Source organism: Prionailurus bengalensis, chromosome B3 (assembly GCF_016509475.1).
Source record: "Prionailurus bengalensis isolate Pbe53 chromosome B3, Fcat_Pben_1.1_paternal_pri, whole genome shotgun sequence".
NCBI classification, from domain to species: domain Eukaryota; kingdom Metazoa; phylum Chordata; class Mammalia; order Carnivora; family Felidae; genus Prionailurus; species Prionailurus bengalensis.
The window spans coordinates 15,046,568-15,058,654 of record NC_057355.1 but is presented as its reverse complement, the minus strand read 5'-3'; the positions used below and the strand labels follow the sequence as shown (position 1 = coordinate 15,058,654).

General features: G+C 48.6%; 1 long non-coding RNA gene across 1 annotated transcript; it reads left to right on the top strand.

The window, feature by feature from the left end:
- Positions 1 to 324: 324 nt before the first annotated feature.
- Positions 325 to 11,707, top strand: LOC122468281. The gene is made up of 5 exons (XR_006293195.1): positions 325 to 1,240; positions 6,152 to 6,786; positions 7,548 to 7,630; positions 8,710 to 8,970; positions 10,494 to 11,707. It is a non-coding gene; the product is annotated as an uncharacterized LOC122468281 (long non-coding RNA).
- Positions 11,708 to 12,087: the final 380 nt, after the last annotated feature.

Sequence of the window (12,087 nt, the reverse complement as noted above, 5' to 3'; positions counted from 1 at the left end):
GACGTCGGATGCTCAACCGACTGAGCCACCCAGGAGCCCCTGTATCACGCCGTCAGTTACCAGACAAGCTGGGATTTAAGCCCAGTTCACTCCGAATCCAGATCTTTGGTTCTCAGCTTCTGAATGGAACTCCTTCGGGCCACCTGGGTGGCTCAGCGGGTTGAGCGTCCAACTCTTGATTTTGGCTCAGGTCATGATCTCATGGCTTACGAGTTTGAGCCCCACGTCAGGCTCTGCGCTGACAACTCAGAGCCTGCCTGGGATTCTCTGTCTGCCTCTGCCTCTGCCCCTCCCCCACTCTCTCTCTCTCTTTCACTCTCTCTCTTGAAAATAAATAAATAAATAAATATTAAGAAAACAAAACAAACCCAGAGCTCACTATTAAAAAAAAAAATAATAAACGAACTCATTTAAGACTTTGGTACCAGGATTCCTTTCTAAGAGATGAGGTAAGTCGGCGACCCTATCTTTAATTCTATCACGATTTAAATGGAGTTCTAACTGATTACCAATCACTAAATAGGAAATCCTCTCAACGTCAAGCCATTGGGAGAAAGTGAGGTTACGTGAATGTCACAAGTGTTTCGCAGGCGAGCGTTCAGTCTGTGTGTGGGCAGGCAGCATGAGGCAGGGGAAAGGACCTGGGTGTGAGGTTGACCTTGGGGGGACTTGGCCCCACCTGGCCAGCTGTGTGATCTCGGCCAGCCACTTACCCTCTCTGAGCCTCAGTTTCCTTCCCTATAAGATGGGGCTAAAAATACCCACCTGAAAGGAACGCTGAAATCTTTGGAGATCATAAACTACAAATCTGTACCGCGCCCGGCAAATATAGCCCGGCGGCATTAGCCCCGCCCCATAAAAGGCAAGAAGTGATTTCATTTTACTTTCCTGCTTACAAACCATCAGTTCCAGTCAAGCTTTTGGGACAAAACTCTAACTCCTTACCTCAGCCTAAAGGCCTTTGAGCCCCGCTATGTAACCAGCCTCCTCTTTAGACATTCTCCCTCTCACCCGGCTCAGATGGGCCAAGCATTAGTTTTGCACCCCAGGATCTTTGAACATGCTGTGTCCTTGGCTGAAAATACTCTTTCATCGCTTTATTAACTTACTACCCCCTTGTCTTTAAGTCTAAGCTCAACTATCCCTTCCCCAGGGAAATCGTCCCTGAAGCCTAGAAAACATCAGCCCCCTCCATATCTACCCCCGGTGCTCCTTCTTCTTTGGGGTACCGCTCACAGTGGTAAGTACTTCATTCATCATGAATCCGTCTTGTCACTAGGATGTGACCTCCAGGAGGGCAGGGGCGGCATCGACCCCGTGTTCCTGTCCAAATCCCAGTTCCTGGCATGGGGCCTCATTCACAGCAGGTGCTCGACAAGCTTTCACTGAATGAATGAAAAAAAAAAAAAGAATAGGGGGCGCCTGGGTGGCTCAGTCGGTTAAGCGTCCGACTTCGGCTCAGGTCACGATCTCATGGTTTGTGGGTTCGAGCCCCGCATCGGGCTCTGTGCTGACAGCTCAGAGCCTGGAGCCTGCTTCCGATTCTGTGTCTCTGTCTCTCTCTGGCCCTCCCCCTCACTCTCACGGTCTCTCTGTCTCTCTCTACGAAATAAATAAACATTAAAAAAAGAAGAAGAAGAAATGAGTGGATGAATAAAGGATTACCTTATTTTAAAGATTCCCCTTGATGTTTCCTGACCCGTTTTTATTAAAAGAAGACCGCAGTGTGTAAGCCGCGGAGACTTCTAGCAAAGGCACAGGTTTTTGCCCAGAGTGGTGGGCTTTTCACTCTTGAGGAGGACAAGCCTTCCCTGGGGGCTGTGTGTTACCTGTGGCACGACAGGCCACCTCGTATCCCCAGCAAGCTTCATTCGGTCTGGCCGGAGCAATACACCGGATGAAAGAAACCTACCACGTCTCTGACACCGATGCTCCGTTTTATGATGGGAGCAGCCGAGCTGGGGCCGGCAGGTGCGGGCTGGCCTGACCTGGGCTCTGTGGAGAACCATCAGAGCCTCCTTAGAGATGCGGATTTACTCTGTGTTTAATCAGCCACAGGCAGAAGAAGTGGCTTCATTTCAGCTCGACGAGAGCCAGATCACAAAAGGAAGATGGATGGTCAAGACTATTGGTTCATCACTACAAGCATATTGTCTTAATTTGAAGGAACAGCCTGGCACCCGGGCTAATCGAGGAGGACAGTGCAATATGGCTAGCGCGGAGGGCCAGCTAGCTTAATTCTCAGCACGCCCCTTAAGGAGAAGCTCTTATGTGTTTTCTTAATTAATATTTTAAGGGAAGTGAGAACCATAAAATGCACCCCTCCGTCACTTAAGAAATTCCCCCGCTTGGAATTCAAGATGCTTAAGGAACGACTTTTTCCTTCCCTGAAATGCCTGAATCTCCCTCCCTATAAGGAAATACTGCGGGGGCGCCTGGGCGGCTCAGTCAGTTAAGCATCCTTGATTTCTGCTCAGGTCACGATCTCACAGTTCATGAGTTCGAGCCCCGCGTCGGGCTCTGCGCTGACAGTGGGGAACCTGCTTGGGATTCTCCCTCCCTCTCTGCCCCTCCCTGGCTCTCTCTCTCTCTCTCTCTCTCTCTTTCAAAATAAACAAATAAAAACTTAAACGCTCGCCTAAGAAATGCCAGAGAAGGGATTTTTTACGCCTGTGTGGGAGGAATCACACATAATCTGAACTCCGTGTCCTTGCCGAACCCCTCCTATGTGAAGCAAAAGCAGATAGCGCGTAGCTGGGGCCCTTACAAACAAGTGGATGTTTTAGAATCATTTGGTATGTGTCACATCCGTGTTTTCATTCCATCCCTTGAGCCTGAGCACAAAGAGCTTTCACAGCCCTCCCCGCCCCGATGACTCTTTTCCAGATGTTCTGAAACAACATCAACTGACCCAGTTTACCCCTGAGAGGTTTATAAAGGTGCATTTATGGAGCGCCTGGCCGAGCGAGGCTGAGATGCTAAGTGCTCCCAAAGTGAAGAAGAAACTTAAGAGGCTTAGCGATGGATGTAGAAATATTATCATCAATCATCAGCCATCGGGGTGATAGCATCCAGTCCTCGCTCACCTACAGGCACAGATTTCGGCGTCAGGAAGTGAAGACTGCACCGTCGAAATGCGTGGTCTTGGCACATTTAAATGTGGGCACGACGAGGCCAAGGACCTTGTTAGCATAAAACCTGAACGCGTGTCACTTGCTTTCCACGCTGCACAGGATGGAAAGGAGATCACACTTGCAGAAGTGAGAAAGGGGCACGCCAGGGTTTTGTACAACAGACCTTTGTGCGGAAGCCGGACCGCCGGGACAAGAGAAGTCATCATGTGTGGGCGGGAGGTTGTTTCATTCCTAGGACACGGGCAGCAGCCTCCAGGGCGGTCCTTGGGATCAGAACCCAGCTCTTCGCCTACGTAGCGGAGGCGAGCCATTTCTCAGGGAGAAACAACACGCTGTCTTACGCGCGGTCGTAGGAAAAGTGCCACCCATTCCCTCCAAACGCGGGCATCGGGCACCGCGTCAGAATCTGGCAAGAAGGTGGGGGAGTTCTTCCCCAGCACATCTGCCACGTGTGTGTAGACGGCACTCGGTGGGAATGGGCCCCCTCCCCAACCGCCAAGGCAAGCGACATGCCAAGGCCTTGATGCGCAAGGTACTTGACGTTCCATGGGACGTCGATCCCCTATTGGCTGCCGGCGTAGAATGAAGAACCTTCCTGGCCTGACTTCTGTTATCACGGGCACCGGACGGGGTGCAGGCATCTCGTTGAGGTACTTTGCACGTGAGAGGGAGGGTGGGCTCGTGTAGGAGGCTCCTACTCCCTGCAGATCGCGGGATGCCTGCTGTTCAGCATCCGTTCACCCTGTGACACCCGCGACCCGCCACCAACTAACAGGTGATGGTCCTTTCGCTGAGTTCAGAAATGGATGCCCCTTCATCTGTGGAAAAGCTGGGGAGTCCCGGCCAGCGGCGGACCCGCTTGTCTAGCACAAACCCTGGGGCAGAAGCGTTCGTGCCGACTTTGGTGTGGACGTGGGCATCCGCTCGGCAGAGGATAAACCACACTCTGCTTTGGACATTTGTGGCGTGGGACCCTAAAGACCGACCGTTTTGGGGGTCCGTTGGCATTGCTGGTGTTTTTCGATTTCGGCAACGGATCTGCTCATAGTTGGAAACATCAGTTACGCTACCCTTATCTTAACATCCTTCAGCGTCGGTGTTGTTACTGGTCATCCAATTAGCTGCTTCCTCCGATTTCAGGTCCACTGACAGCTCGGGGTGGTTTGAGTTGAGTGGGGTGGACAAAGGGGAAATTGGTGATTTCCTCTGCCTCCTGCAGAGTTAATCTCTCGTCCAGATACTGCTAACACATCTCTTTCAACAGCAGTCTTTCTTTCTAGTTTAGCAGCATAAACGTACAGAGCAAGTTTCTTCTTCACAATGCTCTAACTCCAAGTCCCAATGATAGATGATTTCCTGATCCTGAAGAAGACACTTAAACCCTTATGCCTCTTTCAACAATTTATTCCAGTTTGAACAGGACAGTCTATTTCCCATTTTAGCATAGAGCAGTCAGGTTATGTGTGTGCAAACAAAATTGTCTGCACCTCTACAAGCGTGGGGTGAAAAAAAGGACCCGGAAAGTACGTTGCCAGCCAGAACTATTACCTTCTTGTGTCCGCTATTCGCTACTTGGGCATTTTTCTCTGCTCTTATTTTTACTTTTTAATTTTTTTTAACGTTTATTTTTTTATGTTAGTATTTTTAATTTTTTAAAAATGTTTGTTTTTGAGACATTGAGAGACAGAGCATGAGCAGGGGAGGGGCAGAGAGAGAGAGAGAGAGAGACAGGAAGACACAGAATCTGAAGCAGGCTCCAGGCTCTGAGCTGTCAGCACAGAGCCCGATGCAGGGCTTGAACTCCCGGACTGCAAGATCATGACCTGAGCTGGAGTCAGACGCTTAACCGACTGAGCCACCCAGGTGCCCCACGTTTATTTTTGACAGAGAGAGAGAGAGAGAGAGCACGAGTGGGGAAGGGGCAGAGAGAGAGAGTGAGACAGAGGATCCAAAGTGGGCTCTGTACTGACAGCTGAGAGCCTGATGCAGGGCTCAAGCTCACAAACCGTGAGATCATGACCTGAGCCAAAGTTGGATGCTTAAGCAACTGATCCACCCAAGAGCCCTTCATTTCCTCTGTTCTTAAAAGCCCTGTCTGGGTCTGCGGGGACAACAAACTTTCTTACCATGGATCCTGGGATATTTTCTTAGTCTCTTTACCCTAGTGGCCCAAATAAAGGCCACTTCTAGTTTTAAACTTTGCATTGTTTTGTTATGCATCAACCCTTCCCTTCCCGGACACCCCCGCCCTGTGTGCCCACCGAAGAGCCATTTGGGTTGCTCACGTGGTCAAGCTGACCCAAATCCATTCCAACAAATGTTTTACTCTCGCCTAGTAGAACATTTGTTACGAGGAACGTGTTCTGTCCTGCCTGCTACATCTGAACTGCTAAAATGTCACTTCCCTGGCAATTATTTCCATGAGGAAACGTTTGCAGCCATCTTCAAAAAGGGGTCCCCCTTCCTTACTCCAACAAAACACACAGGAAGTTAGCGCATGCGTTTCTAAAATCCTTTTTTACTGGAGCGCCTGGGTGGTTCGGTCGGTTAAACGACTCCTGATTTGGGCTCAAGTCGTGATCTCACGGCGTGCGAGTTCGAGCCCCGTGTCAGGCTCTGAGCTGCAGAGTCAGCTTGGGATTCTTTCTCTCTCTCTCTCCCTTTCTGCCCCTCCCCTAGCTCATGCTCTGTCTGCCTCTCTCAAAATACATAGGTAAACTTAAAAAAAAGTCCTTTTTCCTTCATAAAAGTCATCTCTATTCGTCTTTCCTGATCAGCAGGGAGAGGTATAGATGCCCACACTCTCTTATATAATTTGCGTTATATAATTTGCTGTATGTACTTGGCCCGCACAGGCTCAAAGGGCTATAATGCATTTGAGCGTAGGAGTGATTTTAACAATCTTGAGACAAGTTTTCCAATTGGCAGGTCTTTGGGGGAAGCTGAGAGCTACCCTTTCCATGGGTGCCTGTCAAGGGAGCAGCGAGAATCAGAAGCAAATGCTCTCACGTTCACAGGATGCACTGACAGTCCAACTGTCCAGAATCGTCCCCAGTAAGGAACCCTCCCAAAGGCTGAGCCACGTGAAGTCTAAAAAGGAATCACTGTCATTCGGAAAACTTGGATCAGCTTCCTTCTGCGTTGCCTGAACATCGGTGTCATCTGGGTAAAGTGTTTTGAGGAAAATTTATGCCTCCTCACAAAGAAACAGCTGTGCATCGCCACAGTCACTAACTTTTGAAAGATGTTACAGGAAGGTGTTCATTTCAAGTCAGTTGCTTCAGCTACAGCTTTCCCTTCATGTTTTAATATCATGGCGTCTCCTTCTGGTGCCCTAAGTGTTACCTGGTTTCTCTGGAGGAGTGGGGGAACCCAGGACCCATAAGTTATGGCTCCTATTAAGAGGGTTGGCTGGACGTGCGGACAATGTGTCAATAATTATTTCTGGCGGGGCCTTAACAGCAGAGGAAGTGCCTCTGTAGAGTGGCTTATTTTAACAGAAGACAGATATGCCTGACCCGGGTTTTATGACAGATGTCAAATATATCGAAGTGTGTCGTGAAGCAGATCGTCTTATTGGCAAAGAAATGAAAGACCACCAGGAAGATGGATGGGAAGCTTTCCTCAAGGGGTTTCCCGTCTCCTCGCGCAGGTACGTGAACTGGAAGAAAGGCCAACTGGCAGGCGAGAGGGGAGACTTCAGGAAGGAGTCTGAACTTCCCCGCCTGTTGGTGACGCTTGGGAACAAAAGTCCCCGATCCCTTGGAGTGATGTTGGGGCAGTGAGTAGTGGGCGGGGGGGCAGGGTGGGCACTATAGCGATATGAAAGAGGCCACCCCAAGAGCGATCACCTCCTTACACGCGATCCTCTAGGCGCCTTCCAGACCTGCTCAAAAAATCTTGGTTCTCCAGCCTTCCCTCCTGAGTTCAGTTCAACAAGACATCTCGAGAGTCCACCATGTGCCAAGAGTTGTGCCCGGCCTTAGAGATTAGTGCTAAGTACCACACGTTCCAATCAGAGACCTCCCACCTTTCCTTCTTCTGGGTCCTTCTTCCTTGGGGAGAAACGAGATCTCAGGGTCACATATTAGCTGCTGGGTGGTTGGGGATGAGTTGACTCACCGGAAGGCAAGCCTCATAGAATTAAGAGGATTGAACACGACAGCGTCTTTATGCTTGCCCCAAAGACTAGATATAGAAACTATAAAGGGGAAGCAATGGCCTCTCCACTGTTTACCTTTTATCCATAAAGACTGCTTTTTGGGTAATTTGTATCATCTGCTACTAAATTAGCGTCATCAGGTCACAAGCTTTCTATATCCCCGAGCCCTGAGCTCCCTGAATCAAATATGATTATCAGGAAAAGGTGCCCCTTGAGACAGAGGGATGACCAAAAGGCCTTCTTTCCTCCAGGTGGGTGGATCCAGCACCGGGCGTTGGGCTTGGTGGAAGCTGGATCTCACTTCACACAGTGCTGGGCACAACGTGCATCCTGGGTGAGTGTTCTCGAATCGATTTATTATGGCCACAGCTGTCCTAGAATGACAGCCTTCAATTTTCAAAGACGTGACTTCAGTCATTGGCAAGACATAATGGATAAATTATAGATAAAATGTAAAAAAGCCACTCCAAGAGTATCCTTTTTTCTTAAGAGTGTTTCTTCCTCAGATTCCGTGCTGAGAATAGAGTAAAACCTTTCATTGCGAGTAACTTGTTCTGGGAGTGTTCTGCAAGATGGGCAAACCTTTCTAATGAATTCTTTTTTTTTTAATAAAAAATTTTTTTTTCATTAAAAAAATTTTTTTTCAACGTTTATTTATTTTTGGGACAGAGAGAGACAGAGCATGAACGGGGGAGGGGCAGAGAGAGAGGGAGACACAGAATCGGAAACAGGCTCCAGGCTCTGAGCCATCAGCCCAGAGCCCGACGCGGGGCTCGAACTCACGGACCGCGAGATCGTGACCTGGCTGAGGTCGGACGCTTAACCGACTGCGCCACCCAGGCGCCCCTCTAATGAATTTTATCTTGATAAACAAGCAACTTCTCCCAATACGAGTAGGACCTGACACCGAAGGTCACGTGATCGCAACCGAGCCAATGGCCCTTGAAATTTGCTTTGATATGCAAGTGCTTTGGATTACAGGCATGTTTCCAGAATGAATTGTGGCCACAAACCAAGGTTTTACTGTATTTCCTTCCTTCTGGGTTTGCTGGACATAAACTGTGACAGGTGGCTTCTTGGTGACCATGAACGACGGGGAGTCAACAGGAGCATGGGTTAGGGAAAAGCCTGGATCAACAGTAACACAAATTATTGAGAAAGGGTATGAATGTCTTTACACCCAGGGGACTCCCCACCGTGAGGTAAGGGGGACGAAATAGAGACACGGAGATGACTTGCCGGGAAAGTTAGTTGTGATATAGAGTGTTTGTTGGCTTTATTACTTTTCTTGTTGCAAATTCGATAAAGATAGGTCGGATGCTAAATGTAAATGCACAGTAGACGGAAGGGCTGCACAGACTTCTGTTTTGCGTTTTTATACAGTCCTGCTTTATCGCCCACTCTGTCCTGTAGCGATACCATGAAGAACAAGCTTAAGAAAGCCGATCTTGTGCACTGGCTAGGTTTTCCCCGTCATCACCTGGGCTTTTCACCACGACTGCCTACAAACAAGAGATTCTGTCAGAGGGGAAGTGGGAGCCGACTGGTTTCATTCGTTGTCATCCTCCGAGCCGGCTGCCAAGGTGGTTAAAGGCTTTCTCTACGGAACAGAAAAGGCAAACCTCCCTCGAAGGGAAAAGCAGGATCTTGTCTCACGTAAGAGACAGGAACAGGGTAAGAACTGAACCGAAGAAGGAATCGCTCTGTATGTGAGACTCTTGCCGTTAAGCGAGGCAGCAAGGACAGTTTTGTGGCTCCTATGGAGAGAGGAGTCACCGTAGATGTCTCTCTCTTAGGCGCAAAGGAGAAATGATTTTTTTAGTTTGAATCTAGGAAACGTAGGATCTGTCACTGAAAGGAGGAGCAAAATGGCTTTTATTTTTTTCATTTTTTTTAAGGTTTATTTATTTTTGACAGAGAGAGAGAAAGACAGAGCATGAGCGGGGAAGGGGCAGAGAGAGAGAGAGGGAGACACAGAATCCGAAGCAGGCTCCAGGCTCTGAGCTGTCAGCAACAGAGCCCGACACGGGGCTTGAACTCACAGACCGCGAGATCGTGACCTGAGCCGAGGTCGGGCACTCAACCGACTGAGCCACCCAGGCGCTCCAGCAAATGGCTTTTCAACCACAAGAGAATTCCTCCGATTCATATTCTTTTCTTGTCTTTATTCCAATCCCCCCCCCTCCCTGCTCTTTTTATTTCCATCTGAATTTGTATTAAATTCGTTACATGCTCTTAAGGGAGAGAGGTCTAATCGAGGTGTAAGAGGCTATGAATTAAAAAAAAAAATAGGGAGGGGGGTAGGAATTCACCATCGCTTCACTGAGCTAGACTGGAGCTCATCTTAAGTGCTGTTCCTTCTTTCAGAGAAAAAGATAGCTTTCTCCTCCAGGAAGCTCTGTGTCTCAAAGGCCTTTATTAACTTGATCTTTGGGAATAGTGTTTTAATTTTTTTCCATAATCATCATGCAAATTGATCATGATAATCTCTGGAAAGGAGAAGGAGGGAACCAATGGCCTCATTAACTCCAACCCTGGGAACATGCATGCTCCTAAGAGCTGGGGCCCGGACCCCCCGACGGCTCAAGTCTTCTTTGTGTGTGACTTTGTCCAGTCCCCAGTGCAGGCTGTGGCTTGTTCCCTGCCTGGCTTGTTTAAATTGCTTCATGCATCTGACTCCCTCACAAAATAATGGGAAATAATTTGAAAGGTCCCAACCTTACGAAGGAAACATTTATGTTCTGCTAGATTCCAACGAGAGTTTCTAACTCTCCTGTGACGGAACCAGACCATCCATGCACGGGTTGTATCCAGACCTTATCTTAAAGACATTGTGGTCTCAAATTGCTAAACTTTGGACAATAAATTGAGTCAGCACATTTTAGTGGCTTCGGATGCATACTGCTGAATGCTGTTCTGCTGAATTAGGAGGGCTTTTTTGTTTGTTTGTTTTTAAAGAGTGTGTTTTAATTTTCATTTAACACGGAGAATGGCAGAGACAAATAGATCTGTCCAAAATACACTGAGTAACTGATTTTTGAGCTGGTTATTAATTTCATGTAAGTGGTTCCTCTTTTTATTTCTATAAACTGTAAAATCCAGGAGCAGCAGAATCAAACGTGATACACTCTTATTGAGAGTGCCGAGCAAGGTGTTAAATGGTTTTAAATGCTGCCTCATTTATCCTCCTCTGACAGGTCCGCCGCATCCTCGAAAAGGATTCGATGCAACTCTTTGGAAATTAACTTCCTCAGAGCCAAGGAGAGCTAGACTGTTTCTCAGTGGATTGTGTCCTGCATTGAGTAGTAAGGAAGCTGCCATCCCTCTTGGGATACCTCATTGGGTACCATATACTTCCGGGCGAGGACGTGGACTCCTTGGGCGTCCAGCATTGTGCCTTGTGCACACTAGTGCCTTCCACTGATGAGTTGTATCTGGGGCTGACAAGTATATGGCTTCCTCTTTTGGAGACCACCGTCCCCTCCCAGGGAGGTGCTGATGAGGTTGGGGGCGGGGAGGAATAAGCCTACCGCTAGGTCGATTAGATGACCGAATCTAGCCTCTTGAGTTAGAGCGGGGCCTTTGGTACCTCTCCCGGGGGAGATAACAGCCCTTTATCTCAGCTGTCACCCCCTACAGCTGCACGTTCTTTCAAGTTGATTTGACCGGTCATGAGAAATTTTGTAACACATATGCATTGACACCTGCCATCTCTAAGGTACTGAATGAGAATACGACGAAATGGACCTGCAATCGACATTGGGTGAGTTGCTGCCATACGCTGGGTACTCCAGATGCAAATATAAAAGGGCCTAATAACCTCGTTGGGAAGGGGAGCCTGTGAACAAATGCGTGCGATGTTAGAACGATGGCCCACAGCGGAGCAGCACGGAGGAGTGGCTTGAGGAGAGCTGGAGAGCAGTGCTAACGTTTGAGCTGGGTCTTGAAGTTGTTAGGAAAAGTTCTTCAGATCGAAACATCGGGGAGCATACCTTCTGTTCTGAAGGGGCTTCGTGTTTAACTCGACAAAATGAGTATGTGATCGCCTCGGAAGGAGCCATGAGCATGGCTAATTGGTAATTGGTCGAGGAAGGTGGTGAATCATGTGGCTGAGCTGGCATGGCAGTGAATGTATCTGGTAGGACGGTATTTTCTCAAGCTATCCTTCGAAGAACACTGGTTCCTTGAGGTGGTAATGGGTATTGTTTGAGAAAACAGGGGGTTTTAAGGCCAAATACAAGGTAGGGAACGTGGGGTTAGGCTGTTGGATGGGGTTCTTTCCTGCAGGACTTCTCAGGGCCTTTAATATATGACTCTGCCTTATACATTTCCAAGAGCTTGTCTTTTTTTTTTTTTTTTAACTTCTTAACGTTTATTTATTATTGAGAGACAGAGGGAGACGGGGCATGAGCAGGGGAGGGGCAGAGACGGGGAGAGAGGGAGGGGGACACAGAATCCGAAGCAGGCGCCAGGCTCTGAGCTGTCAGCACAGAGCCCAACGTGGGGTTTGAACCCGTGAACCTCGAGAACATGACCGGAGCTGAAGTTGGACGCTTAACCGACCGAGCCATCCAGTTGCCCCTCCAAGAGCTTGTCTTAAACCTATTTGTCTTTCCCTATTCACAGTGTTTTCAGAGTTCCACGGATCTCACGGTGGCAAATACTTCTTTAAGGCAGGAACAGCTGTCAGCTGTCTTTACGAAGCGAACAGTTTCTGGGGCACCTGGGTGGCTCAGTTGGTTGAGCGTCCGACTTCGGTTCAGGTCACGATCTTGCGGTTCGTGAGTTTTG